This window comes from Mercenaria mercenaria, chromosome 8 (assembly GCF_021730395.1).
Source record: "Mercenaria mercenaria strain notata chromosome 8, MADL_Memer_1, whole genome shotgun sequence".
In the NCBI taxonomy this organism is placed as follows: Eukaryota; Metazoa; Mollusca; class Bivalvia; order Venerida; family Veneridae; genus Mercenaria; species Mercenaria mercenaria.
Window position 1 is genome coordinate 86143113 of NC_069368.1, and position 15573 is coordinate 86158685.

At 36.5% G+C, this 15573-nt stretch overlaps 1 long non-coding RNA gene across 1 annotated transcript; it reads left to right on the plus strand.

Annotated features, from left to right (window-relative positions):
• The first annotated feature begins 1469 nt into the window (after positions 1 to 1469).
• On the plus strand, positions 1470 to 7900 carry LOC128559134 (uncharacterized). The gene is made up of 3 exons (XR_008372217.1): positions 1470 to 1609; positions 4615 to 4700; positions 5979 to 7900. It is a non-coding gene; the product is annotated as an uncharacterized LOC128559134 (long non-coding RNA).
• Positions 7901 to 15573: the final 7673 nt, after the last annotated feature.

Here is a 15573-nt window from a genome sequence, read left to right on the forward strand (position 1 = left end):
GTGTGAGGAGGGAAATAGAGGATTCCATGCAACTAGCTTTTAATTCCATTGATTTTGTAATTTCCCTTTTGATGTTTAGTCATTCCCGTGATGGTGTTTGATTTGGTGTCTTAGAATTGCAAAATATTTAAGTACACACGTTTACCGTTTCATGGATTTTGATTTTTATATCTTTACGCTGGCATGTTTGTGTTTTCCAATGTGTTCATATGGTAACTGTTATGGATGTGAGGGTTTAGAGGGCGTGGACGGTAGCATGCATTTCCACTACCGTCCATGAACAGGCTCAATCAAACCGAGCCTGCAACATTTTCGTTTTTGTTGTGTTGAGCGACCTGTGGAGTTTTCACTTTTTCTATTTTATCTGGCAGGGAGTAATTTTGTAATACAGGAACATTGTAGGGTTTAAAGAGTGAAATCTGGTGTAAACTCCAAAATGATTCATTGTCGTATTCGTTCTCATGTATGTTTGTTTCTTATATATTATTATTATTAGGGAATCGATCTTACCGATTTTCGTCGCGAAGCGACGAAAATCGGGATCGAATCCCACTACGGTAACATACGAGGGTATCCAAACAACACATACTATCCAAATAAAAAAATATGGAGTTCCGGTTTAGACCATGGGCGTGCGACGACCCCGATGAAATTCGGGATATCACGGTCTTCGTTAATGTTAATAAGCGTCCGTCAGATCAGTAGGCGAAACGCAATATCCGCACAATAAGATGTCTGCGACCCGAAAGAATATTCAAAGTAAGCTGTTAACTTTGTTGCGTCAGAAGCTAATACTACACTGATATAATTTGTGATACAAACATGCTTTATTCTATACTGAGTAGCATTTTTAAACGGAGACATTTTGAACATTTTTATATTGAGAGTGGATCACATTACACTGGCGCCGACATTTTGAAAATTTGAGGAAACAAAAACATTCTCCAACGAGTTCTTCAGCTCGGGGAATGAGAGAATAGATTCACCTTTGTGTCGCTTTTCAGATCGTATTTTAATTCCTTTCCGGTACTTTAGTTTCTTTGAACTTCTCTGTTACTAAGTAAAGTAAACCCTGGGAGAGAAAATACCAAGGTCCCTACTGGGGCTCGAACCCCGGACCTCTTGATCTGTAGGCGGACACTCTAACCACGTCGCTAAAGGGTTAACCCAACAGCAAGGCTGTTGGAAGTGGCCTATAAACCTACTATCACTACACTTCTCCCCCTTTACTTTTCAGAGCTTACCAGCTCTTCAGAATGACACTCCATGCTCACCGCATGAGTCCGTCAAACACTTCTGACACCATTAAAGTAAACCCTGGGAGAGAAAATACCAAGGTCCCTACTGGGGCTCGAACCCCGGACCTCTTGATCTGTAGGCGGACACTCTAACCACGTCGCTAAAGGGTTAACCCAACAGCAAGGCTGTTGGAAGTGGCCTATAAACCTACTATCACTACATAAGCCTATATTGAATTTTTAAAATTAAGAAATCGGTGATTTTACTTGCAGGCATGACTGATTAATGGAATTATTTTACTTTTATATAGAATATGGACGGCACTCCAGTACAGCATGTGCATGGTTGGCCTGTTGACATTTTTAGAAACGTGAGTAACTAACTTTCCATTGTATAATAATAATGTAAACAAACACCCCACCCATAAATAGCATAGAAATTTCTTATTTTTTACATTTTTATTTATTCATCAATTTGAAATGGGCCTTTTAGATTATTATTTCTTAAGGCTCACTGTATGTATACACAGCAGTGTGCGAAATTCAGATTTGAATCCACTAGACCATTTGGGCTACCAGATAGGAAATTTTCCAAGCCCGACACTTATTCTAAATAATGAGACCTCGGGTATACCGATATTACATTTTGATATTTTACGTTGTCTACCAAGAGGAGGCGGATATCGACAAGTCAAAAAAATATAACGATATTTAACTCTCGAGTACAATTATTTGGACTAGCCAGACACTAATTTCACTACCCTGAACTTTAACACCTTAAAATACTTAATTTTTGCACCATATAACATTTTGTAGACTATAACGCCGATTTTTTTAGGATCGGCACTTGCCAATTACTGCTACTCGGACTTTTGACAATTTGCAAGATATAATAACGAGTACTGAATACACATTTACACACACACTGATAGCATAATTTAAGCTCTGCCTACTGCAGGTACTTGCGAGAGGTGATTGTATTCAGCCAGTTAGCACTGTGGTTACATCTTTGACACTTCGTGTTTGATTGTCAACACGTGAGAGTGCAAAAAAAACAACAACAATTCAATAAGCATTCCTCAGTCTGGACGATGCGTGATGCCTTCTTAGTGTTTATTAATGGAGATCATATGAAATCACGATGCTGTCCTCGTTTAATTAGCATGATTTTTAAAACAAATTTATAGGAAAATTTAGTAGCCTGGTCGGGCTTGTACCTGCGGAAAATCGGTAGCCCGAGTTGAAATTTGGTAGCCACAGGCTGTCGGACTACCGCGAATTTCGAACACTGACACAGTGATTAAGTTGATCGAGCTTATGATTCTGCCGATAAGCTGTGCTCGGTCTAAATATAGGGAATCGGATCGGCTTATAGAAAAAAATGTAGATTTTAAACAGGCTGGTAACATTGCCCGATCGGGCTTTCGACATAAAAACTATAACATTTTTTGAAAAATAGTAAAGATATTTCTTTCAAACTTGGTTCATCTGTTCATATGACACAAATTGAAATAAAAATAACTTGGTTGCCTTCAGTTTTGGTAGAATTATTTCCCCTTTTCAGATTTTTATGACGCATAATTTTTGAAGTCCAAAAAAATTATGTGTTAATGCATTACATTATGCTATTTGCGTTTGTTTCGTTTATTCCACACTCATTTGACACCGTGCAAATTGTCAACAGTCAGGATAGCGTTGATAAGCGCAACTTGGCGCAGACATGCAGTTCGGCTCGATCTTTCTTTGGAATATATGTAATACTGTTTACATGTCGTACTGATACAACCACATTTTAAAATAAATTCTTATTGATACATCCACATTTTAAAATAAAGTCATATCTGATCCCTAACAAGTTTGTAATTACAAAAATACAGCCCTTAATCTGGAGTTCTGAAGCATGCTCTATTAGTTCGTCAGAATTATGAAGGAATTGAATTCAAACTGTTCCATAAATGCAAGAGTTTAAGAGTAGTCAGAACCATAATCATGCAGAAGATGTAATTACTTTCACAAATCACAGGGCTCAAATTTTGGACCCGCTAAATGTAAGTCAATTTCATGGAATGCAAGTTAAGATCAAAATTTCACACAATTTATTTTGCAAATACAAATAATTTAGTCAAAATTGTTGCGGTTTTTGTTAATGTTTGTAGATTCGCTTTCATTTGAGGATAACAGAAAACACAACATCTTTTTTTGGTTAGCCATTTTTTATTGAATGGATTACTGATTATAAAGAAATATAGAGGTCTATCTTATAATTAAATCTAGAATGCAGGCTGTCTTACTAATTCGTACATGTATACAGTTGAATCACTATTTATAATATTAGGTACGATAATTTGCCTTGCCATTTATTTCAGCCAGTAGTTAAGTTACGCCATCAATGATGGGTTACGAATTACTTTGAAGGTTATTTTGAGTTATAACGCACAAAATTGTATGCCAAGGAAAACCGTGCAAACAATATTGACGTTCTAGCATGATTTTTTAGGATATTCTAACATTCTTAATTGAAAGTCTAAATTTGCAAGTAGATTTCAGACTAAGCAACAAGAAAAAAAAGCTACATGCTAAAATTTTATGTTGGTCAAAAAAGTTAAATTTGAGCTCTGCAAATGCAACTGAAGCCGCTCACATTACTTTTTGGTCCGATGCATTCAGTTCCTGTTCTCCTAGGAATCCCCAGTCGAGCATGTCCCCAACAATATGATGAAGTATTTTGAGGGTATGAGCTAGACCAGTTGTTTTATGGTTCAAAATTCAGCTTTAAGTTCAGGCATGTGAAATTGGTGTCAGGCTTGGAAAATTTTCTATCTGGTTGCCAGCATGGGTTAGTTGAAATCTTGAATTTTGTACACTGCACACATACTCAAATACGTTTAAAGTTATACGTTTATGAATCATGACCGTCAGATACCAATAAACAATTGTAGCATTTTGTCAGCTCCTGTGTTCATACTAAACTGAGGAAGGCAGAACAGATTCTTCTAGCTGCTTTACCAGTCTGTTTTTGCCTTTTAATGATACCGAGCAAAGTGAAGGTCATAGACGACCAAGTCAAAAAGGTACCTGGAATTCACTGGGTTAAAGTAATGTTTGGCTGTTCTGGCTGGTCAGTCGTGTAAACAAACCTACTCATACAGTGACATTTCTTTTTCCAAACTGAAATTTTTAACCGCATTTACTTCGTTTCATTATACATTTTGACAAAATTTGCTACTGTTTTATTTTCATTAAAAAAAGTTTTATTTAACAAATTTCTCCGGCCATGCCAATTATATAATTGGGATATTAGCTCTTAGACCTTTGAAATTTCAAAACAGCTGGTTGTCCATGTTTCCTTAATTTGCTCCCTTTTCTCTATTTTCAGGCATCTTGGTCTATTATACAGAGTATTGTTGTACTGCTCCAAAGTGCTTGCTGACAGACTGAAACCACTTGCTTGCGGCTCATAAGGTATTTCTGTCATTCTGTTTCTTTATTATATAGTTGCAGCTGTGGGAAGCAGTTTCAATCATTCAAAAAGTATGATATACTGTATACAAATTAGTATTTGTGTGAACAGATTTTTGCGACTGAGTCAGTGCAAATACCAAGGAACATTAGGCGTAAAAAAAATTGTCTGTTTCCTGTATCCTGACCTATCATAAATTTTTGGCCCGACCCTAAATGGACGGTCCGTCCGCCTTTGTCTTTGAGAACATTTTTTTCAACTTTTTGATAAAAACTTTTTATGCTTTAAACATGGACAGTGATGTTATAAATCAACTTACTGATGCTCTAGAGGCATAACCCCCCTATTTGTATTCATTTTTTGACACAAAAATAATTTCCAAAAAGTCTCCCTAAAAATAATTTCAAAAAATCCAAAGAAAAAAGTTTTTCCGACCTACCTACCCTAATTTATTTTAGCATGTTACCGGAAACAAATTTTTTTTAGACCTTAGTAAAGACTCCATTTCATTTTCTTGATGATAAAGCATTTCTGGACAAAACCATAAAATTTAATACAAATATGCAAATTTAAACAATTATAAGCTCAATCACCTGTCACAGGGTGACAACATGAGTTGATGTCCGTCATGTGCCAACAATTTGTAAAAAATCTTCTTCAGAACCACTGGGCAGATTTACACCAAACTTCACAGAATGATCTTGGGGTGGTCTTCTTTCAAAATTACCCAAAGAATTTAATTCCATATAGAACTGACCGGAAAGAAAAACTTTGAAAATGATTTCTTGTCAGAAATTGTTAGCCGGCAGGGCTTTTCATCCTTATATGACAGAGGCCAGGCAAGTTGACGGAGTGTCAAGGTAGCCCGGCGGGCACGCTCTGAAAAAATTTAGTAGCCCGACAGAATTTTCTGGTAGCCCCCGGGCTCCGGACATGGGATTTCTGAAACCCTGGGCCTGTATTCGGCCACTTCCCAATCCAAAAATATTGCATTTTTTTCCCAACATCCCAAAATGCAAGGTAACATTTCCCAAAAATCACATCAACAAATGGTTTAATTTGTGACCGGAGGAAACGGTTCTCAGATATTGACTTTTTAGCTCACCTGTCACAGAGTGACAAGGTGAGCTTTTGTGATAGCGTGGCGTCCGGCGTCCGTGCGTGCGTCGATAAACTTTTGCTTGTGACCACTCTATAGGTCACATTTTTCATAGGATCTTGATGAAAGTTGGTTAGGGTCTCTTTTTATCAATTTACAATATTTGATTTCTGTTTTACAGATTCACTTCTTGAGAGCAGGCAGCTACAATATGGAAGGTCAACAAAGCCAGTATACTTGAAAAGCAAGAAAGAAACACCAGAAAATATAAAAAGACAGAAGAACAAGGGAACTTAAAAAAAAAAACTTTTAAGGATAGGAATTCAGGATTTATTTAGAAACTAAATTTATTTTGAGAAGAGCAGTGTTTGACAAAGCTCTGTTACTTTAAGAGATAATGTATTATCACATTGGTTTTGTTATTGTCGAGCCTGCTTGCGGAAGCGAAGACATAGTTGTCCAAATGTCTATTCGGTGTATGTGCGTGCGTCCGTCCGGATTTGTTTGTCCGGACCATAATTTGGACATGCATGGAGCAATCTTGTTTATATATGGTATGAATGTTAACCTCAGTGAGATGGAGTGTCATGCGCAAGCCCCAGGTTCCTATCTCAAAGGTCAAGATCACACTTACAGGTCAAAGGTCAAATTCAAAAATGACTGTCCGGAGCATTTCTTCTTGATGCATGGAGGGATTTGGATGTAACTTGGCACAATTGTTCACCATCATGAGATGAAGTGTCTTGCGCAAGAACCAGGTCCCTAGGTTTAAGGTCAAGGTCACACTTAGAGGTCAAAGGATACAAGAATGACAACTATGTCTGGAGCATTTCTTCTTCATGCATGGATGGACTTTGATGTAACTTGGCACAAATGTTCACCACCATGAGACGGAGTGTCATACGGAAGAACTAGGTCTAAGGTGAAGGTCACACTTAGAGGTCAAAAGTCAGATACAAAAATGACTTTGTCTGGAGCATTTCTTTTTGATGCATAGAGGGATTTTGATGTAACTTGGCACAATTGTTCATCATCATGCGACGGAGTGTCATGCAAAAGATCCTAGAATTACTTCCCTTTGTTGTTACTATAAATAGCTTACATTTGTAACTTTTTTATTACTGGTCGTAGGGAAAAATCAAGACTACTTTTCTGTAGTACAACATGCATGTTACATCCAATTTTAAGGTGTATTTTGACCTATCTCTGCTGGTGCGGATTTTTGTGTGGACTTAGAATTTTTTATATATATTTTTTTAATTTTTAAAAAAATTTTTTTTTTAAATTTTACGTTCCTTTGTTGTTACTGTAAATAACTTATATTGTAACTTTTTGCAATCTCTTTTATTTGGCATAAATGTTTGCCTCAATGAGACAAGGAGTGTCATGCACAACTCCCAGTCCTTTTGACAGCTGGCGGGCTTGACATATTGCCCGTGGGTATCTAGTTCTCGTATTTTTCATGAGATTTTAAAGAGAATGTTCTGTTATACCCCCATGTAGTAAGCTTGTTTGTCTTTCAGTCAGTAGGTTTTCATGGCTTCCAGGTGATATCTCATGAAAAGCTTGACCGCTTTAAATATTTTTTGGTACATAGTTACAGGTCAAGTTCGACTTTGGAGTCAGTAGGTCAAAGGTCAAGATAACTTGCAGACGCTTTGGCCTGGGATCATAGCTTTTGTAACACAGGTGTATTATGATAAAATACAGGTTGTTTGAATTTGAGGTCAATAGATCAAAGGTCAAGGTCATAGTGACCTTGAACAGTTGAGCCGTTTCCGAATGATAACTTGAGACCTTGAGCCTAGGATGATAAAGTTTGGTACACAGGTGTCACATCATGAAATGCAGGTCAAGTTTTATTTTGAGGTGAGTAGGTCAAAGTCACAATAAGGCAAAACAGTGAAATGTTTTTCAGATTATAACTTGAGAATGCTTGAGCCTAGGATCATGAAAATTGTTAGGGAGGTTGATTATGACCAGCAGGTGACCCCTAATGATGTTGAGGTCAGTAGGTCACAGGTCAAGGTCACATGACCCGGTTCTTTAAAATGATGCACGGAGGGGCACATGGGGTCTTCCTCCACCATTAAAACTGTAAAGTCGCCATATGAACCTATCCTGTGTCGGTGTGATGTTAATTCAACAAAATAAATAACGGTTCTTTAAAACGGTTTTTGGACAATAACTTCAGGATACTTGGGATGAGAAACACAAAATTTAGTACAAGGTTGGTCTTGACCAGCAGATTACCTGTATTGATTTAGAGTTCCAAAGGTCAGGATGACCCTGAACATTTAAACCTTTTCCATACAACAACTTGAGAACACTTTGGCGGAGGATCTTGAAACTATAGAGATTGAATTTGAGGTCATTAGGTCATAGCTCAAGAAAATGCTGCTTTGATATTGGCTTAGTTCTGTGATAAGGCCATATAGTAGGGTATAATTCGTCACTCCTGTGACAACTCTAGCGTTTAGCTCACCTGAGCACAAAGTGCTCAATGTGAGCTTTTGTGATCGCCGTGTCCGTCCGTCGTCAACAGTTTGACTGTTAACACTCTATAGGTCACAATTTTGACCTAATCTTTATGAAACTTGGTCAGAATGTTACCCTCAATAAAATCTTGGACACTTTTGATATTGGGTTATCTTGGATCAAAAACTAGGTCACCAAGTCAAATCAAAGGAAAAGCTTGTTAACACCGTAGAGGTCACATTTAAGGCTATATCTTCATGAAACTTGGTCAGAGTGTTAATCTTTATGATCTCAAGGTCCAGTTTGAATCTGGGTTATGTAGGGTCAAAAACTAGGTCACTAGGTCAAATCAAAGGAAAAGCTAGTTTACACTCTAGAAGCCAAATTTATGACCATATCTTAATCTTAATGAAACTTTGTCAGAATTTTAATCTTGATGATCTATAGGCCAAGTTAAATCTAGTTCAGGTGGGATTAAAAATTAGGTCACTAGGTCAAATCAAAGGAAAAGCTCGTTAACACTCCAGAGGCCACATTTATGACTGCATCTTCATGAAACTTCATCAAAATGTCTTGATGAGGGTCATGTGGGGTCAAAAACTAGGTCACCAAGTCAAATCAAAGGAAAAGCTAGTTAACTCTTTAGAGGCTACATTTATGATCATATCTTAATGTAACTTGGTCAGAATGTTGATCTTGAGATCTTTATGTCAATATGTCAGGTGAGCGATACAGGGCCATCATGGCCCCTCTTGTTTATTTGTTCTTGTTGTAAGAGAAATTGTACATTTTAGAATACAGATTACAGCAAGTCACATTTTCTTTATTTTGACAATACTTATTTCAAAGCCTGACAAAAGCATCCAGTACTGTTATTAAAAGTTGTTATTCACAGTTCAGCTATATTTCATGTATGGATAAAACAAGTTGTGTGATATGTGATCATTATAAATGTGTATACAGATAAAACTTAAACATGTGAACAGTTTATTCAATAAATTAAGTGTAATGCTAAGTCTTTTGATGTGTATATAAAAACAAATTAGGATTTGTTTTACGAGTAATTCAGAATTACAATTAACACAAATAGAAAAAACCAAGCCTTGCACAAGAAGGCTAATATGTCTCCCTAGAATGAGCTCTTAACCTGCCGTGGTGCAAATAGATTGTTAATGTGTGTCTGTCTGTTAAGTCTTGTTAACAGTGAGTTGCAATCTAGTAACTTTTCAGTTTGTATGATTTTTAGCTCACCTGAGCACAGTGTGAGCTGTTGTGATCACCTTAAGTCTGTCATTGTGCTTCTCAACACTTTGCTTGTTATTAAACACCCTAGTAGACAGTTTTTTTTAAATGTTAAATGGATGAGTTGAAGTCTGATCGATTCCCGATTGAGGCAGTGCCTTATTTCATATTATAGCATTCGTTTCGTTTGTGTTACTGTGTGCATTAGCTCAGCCCCTGCATACGTTTGCACATACTTATATTTCCATACGGAGTGCTGTTCGGGTGGCTGCGTCTCTTGAATGTGGCGTTTTGGTTTTTTTTTTTCAGCATATCTTTATTATAGAATTTACATTGTAATTTTAAAATAAAAACTCTATTGTCGGATTAACCATGCTCTTTGATATGTAACTTATCTAACGCCCGATTGATTCAATGCTTGAAAATTGGAACTATGAAACATTGTTAATCCTACAATATACCTTGATAAGGCCTTGGTTATTAAATAAATCTAAGTTATTTAGTATGGTTAAATTCCTAATATTTGCATTAATAATTTACTGCTTGACTAACGCAGTAGATAGATTTGTTATAGAAACTTTTGCCATACATAAGCAGTTTCTTACCTTTATGTTACAATAAGCAACTATCATCAACATTCAGTTTCCCTTTACAATCTACTTATGTGCCATTTTATTTTTTTAATCGATTGGTATATTCATTTCGGAAGAAATATGTGTCCAGCTCAAGATTACATTGTATTTATCTTTAGATAGCAGCAATAGCGGCTTTAATAATGTTTTACAACGGTGATCAGTTCATCGAGGTAGGTCACACTTCTGTCATGTTCTTCGGTCGTGTTCTTTAGAAAACCCTGACACATTTACAACATATTTCCTACAAGTAAATCGTCTCTGGGACAAATTGCCTTATAAAAGGGTTTAAAAGTACTCCTTTATACCATTATAATCATTTATAAATTTACCTTTTCTGCAAACATAATCCTTCTAAGGTAGGATTTTATGAATTTTATCAAAAATGGTTATGTTTATGATTAAATTAAATTCATAAATAGTAAAATTTTAATCTTGATTTTCAAAAATAACCAGTGCTCTGAACTGTTGCATGACATCATCAGTTTCTCATGAGAGACTGTGCGAGATGTTGCAGTTTGATAGTGGTTGGGTAACCAAGTGGGGTTTCACCATAACTTAATGGACGCGACCATCAGAAAATAAAAATAGCGTCAGTTAAGTTAGGTAGCCAGAACTAATAGGTATCATAGCCATTGCAGCTCCAGCTACCAAACTGAAGGTCTAGGTTACGCCGGCTGTATAGACATATATGTCAAGGTAGTCCAACTAATTGTACTTGAGCCACAATATTGTGATTTTTGCATAGGTCAAAATCTGTCCTCCACATACAATGTAGAAAGTACATTTTCTGTGTTGAGCCTTCTGTGACAATTTCTGGATGAGAGGCGGCGATTTTTAAATTGCATTCTAACTATTAAAAAACAAAAAATATTAGTGAAATTTTAAGATACCTGGAAAGAATATCCATTTTTAGCTTGACTATTCAAAGAATAGTCTAGCCATTGATTCTACTCACCCTGGCGTCGGCGTCACACCTTGGTTAAGTTTTTGCATGCAAGTACATACAGCTATCATTTAAAGGCATATAGCTTTGAAACTAACTTATTCTTTTTCTAGGTCAATTACCAACATCACTGGGTCAAGTTCCATATCTCTAACATGTATTTTGAGCAAATTATGCCCCCTTTTGGACTTCTGGTTAAAGTTTTACGCAAGTTACTATCTCCAAAACTAATGCAGATATGGAATTGAAACTTAAGGTATTAGGCCCATAACAGAGTATATCCTCTTTGAAGAGCATTCAATTTCTGCCATAAACCTACTTTGACTGCGATTTTCAGGGGTGCGTAGGTTTAAGCTGCACTGGGACAAAAAAATTTTTTCCTTATTTTTCTTTTTTTCTAGTAAGATTTTACTTCTTTCAAGACTTGTTATTGATTTATTGTACAAAAATGGAAAATATTCATTTGATAAGCATTTTCTTGCTGTTCAAAGTGAATTTACCTCCGAAATAAATTGGGGTAGAGTTAGACATCTTTAAAAATACTGAGTTACGTGCGGTAAAAGTTCTCTACTTTGCCTTCGTTCTTTAGATTACATATCGTGGAAGAAATTTAGGTAAGTTTTACTTCTGCCCCACAGTTATTTTTGAATGAAGTGAGCAAATTGAAAACAGAACCGCAGGATTTGACCTTAATTTTTTAATGTTGGAGATAGAATTCTGTCTCATTAAATCTGTTTACTTGAGGCACCCTAGAAAAAATGATAATGAAACTTATATTTTTTAGTTTTATATTTGTTTACCAATACTTTGATGATTGTTTCATAAAAAATAATTGTATAATGAAATCTCTGCAAACATTTTGGATACAGGCTGCTAGGGCTGTAACGAGTATCCGAGTACTCGGATATCCACGAGTTTGACCAAAAGTTCGAGTACGGATATTCGTCATTGTCAAGATCGTTGGATCGCGATCTTTTTCATTGATACATGCAATTTGTAAAATTCTATCAAGAAAACTAAATTAAAGCCAAATTAAACGTCTTCAACGAATTTTCTTGCACATCTAAGACGATTGCATGTTGTCAGATTCTAAACCGGATGTAAACAGATGTCTTAGGTAGAGTTAGCATCGGTCTTATTTTCGAACTAAAATTATCTGTCAAAACAGTGAAGGTTTGGCCCCGGTCGATTTTCTGTATAAACAGGACAGGGTAGATATAAAGGCATATCTATCTTACTGGTTATTTATCATTATTAATTCTTGAATATATCTGGGGAATGAGGAACGGTTAATGATTCTACATGGCGGGTGTTTTAAAATTCCTAGCTCCGTACTTCCGGTTCAGGCTAAAACATAAACATCAGAACAAAAAGTCGACCAGACGCTCGGCTGTTATCCATCCACTTTTTTTCAAGTGAAAATTAGGGAAATAAAGTGGTGGTTGGGAGACACATTCCACACCATCTGGATATGCATCTCTGTAAGCACTATATATATATATACATATATGCCACGAAATTGGATTTAAAAATACATAAAGGATGAATGGCAGAGTTCAAAGTGAGGCCCAGTTAGGCTAAATTTTGGTCTATAAAATTTGGGTGATTTGGCCAATTTTCACTACATCTGGCATGGAAAGTGACAGGTGCATAGGACCGAAGAGTCATTTTTATGTAGTCTATAGTATCTGCAATAGTCCATAGTAGTTTCAAAGAAAAATAAGCAAAAACGAGATTTCTATGGATATTTCAACACTGGTACCCACACGTCAATGTGGAATTCGCAAATCTGTACTCCCCTGCCACCGAATAGACATTTTTCATTTAAGTAACTAAATTCAATAAAAAGTTAGATACAAAATTTCTGTCCAAGAAATAAAATTTTCTTATCAAAAAAATGCAGAACTGTTACTTAAAATATTGTGATTATTAATGACTGACGTCATACCGTTCATCTGCAAGAATGTATGGACATGACAGAAGTCCACCCGCGAAACCTGACTTTAATTAATGAGCAAAACATTAAACATAGGTCAAAACTATTAAACTGAGCACTATGAGAACTGCAAAGCTTAGATTCCATACAGAAAACAGTACAAAAATAACAGGCTTGCATTTTTGTATTCTTACAAGTTGTTGCTTTTGATCTGTGGTTCGAATCTGATTCAGTCCCGACTCGCAGATCGGATCGGATCGCCACTTGTCTGACGATCCACAGCCCTACAGGCTGCCACCTTGAAATATGTCTCTACTTGAGCTTGAGGAAATACCATAAATTACACAAAATTTATAAAAAAAAAATGGCACGGTAAATTTTTAAAAAAATTTGTGACAAAGTGTGAAGCACGGTCAACTGTAAGGGTATAACGAGCAAATGCCATTTTTATGCCCCCACTTCAGTTGGGGGGCATATAGCTTTGCTCTTGTCTGTCCGTCCGTCCTTCCGAAATGTTGTGTCGCGCGTAGCTTTGAAAGTAATTGACGTAGTCACAAAAGTTTTACAAGAATGTTGGTCAGCATGTGTTGTTGTGCACCTGGGGTTTCGCGTCCAGATTCATTCAGTCATGTAGAAGTTATGGCCCCTGACTTTGTAAAAATTGGTCATTTTAATGTTGTGTCGTGCCTACCTCCAAAAGTATATGACCTAGAGTCACAAAACTTTACAGGCATGTTGGTCAGCATGTGTAGTTGTGCACCTGGGGTTTTGCGTCCGGATTCATCCAGTCTTGTAGAAGTTATGGCCCCTGACTTAGTAAAAAATTGGTCATTTTAATGTTGTGTCGCACATAGCTCCAAAAGCATTTGACCTAGAATCACCAAAGTTTACAGGGATGTTGGTCAGCATGTGTAGTTGTGCACCTGGGGTTTCGCGTCCGGATTCATTCAGTCATGTAGAAGTTATGGCCGCTGACTTTGTAAAAAATTGGTCATTTTAATGTTGTGTCCTGCCTACCTCAAAAAGTATATGGCCTAGAGTCACAAAACTTTACAGGCATGTTGGTCAGCATGTGTAGTTGTGCACCTGGGGTTTCGCGTCCGGATTCTGATAGTGTTTCCTGCAGGCCTTTTTAACATGGCGCAGCGCCATGCCCCGTTTGAAGTGCCGCCAAGGTGCCCTTCAAGCTGCTCGTTTGCGCCATGTGCCCTTTTATTTTATCAGGCTTTTGTATTTATCTTGAAAAGTGCCCTTTCAAAACCAGCCTGGATAGCCAATGTCCGCGGGGCATGTTCCGTGTATTGTACCGTCAATTAGCGGCTTTGATCATCAGATCGACATGTGGGTGCATCAACCGTGAATGACCCTGATTAAGAACTGACAGGATTATGCAATCAATTACTGTTTTACGATTCTTTAATTGGAAACAGTAGATGAAAATTTGTTGTTTTTAGCACGTCGGCGGAGAAGCTACATTTAGCCTTTTTACGGAAGAGATGATTGAAAACGGTCAGTTAACACATGATTAAAGGATAATTATTTTAAAAGGTTGTAATCAATTAAAATGTAGATTGATTGTCGCACATTTTTGATGCGCTCATTAGGCCTTTAAAAATAAAATGTTGAATGTTTGCCCTTTGCCGATCGCCGACCAACCCATGAAAAATGACCAGACTCAAAATGTTTTACATCAAGTTTAATCTACAAGATATATTTTATTCCTTCAGGGGTATCATTTATAAAAATAATACAAGATAAACATTTAAGCTTCAGAATGATACCAAATTCATTAAAATCGACAAATGTCTTGTTTAATAATTACGAAGTAGTACTTTCAAAAGCACATTCATGACGCGCCAACGCAGAAGTCGCCACCATTTTCAAAATTTGAAAATGTACATCGGTATGAAAATAACCGATAACCTAGCGATTAAGTTATAAAACCTGACCGAGATTTAAATGAATAAACTAAAAATGCAAGGCCCTAGTTTTGTTTTAGTAAATAATTTGTCAAAATAATTTTATATGGCTGAAATTTAAGTTGAAAGTGCACGGCCGCATTCAAGCAAGCCGAAATTTTGAATTATTATTCGCAATGAACCATAGGTATTCACATGTATGTTTATTTTACTTAATACTGTATGATTAGATAGAAAAAAAAACCAGATTCTTAGTCAATCATTGATTCAAACTAGTGTATGTAGGTTGATCACTACCAAATAGAATGTAAGCCTCCGCCGGTCTAGTCACAAGTAGTCCAAATATAAATAGTACTAATCTTTTTTCCTTTCCTAGTGCATTTTCTCGGCAGCAACGTGCTTACTTTTACACTACCGCGTTTCAGTATGTATCACTTTGCATTCTAATGAAATCGGCATGTTCCTATCGCATGCTAGATAAAAATGGCGGCGTAAGAATTTAATGTCACGAAAAGAGAAATTGAAAGAAGCGAAATGTAGTAAATTCAGCGGGTTGTATTTAACGAACTGTAGTTTTCTTATATAAAAGTTAACACCCCCTTTTATTTTTGTTTTTCTAAAGT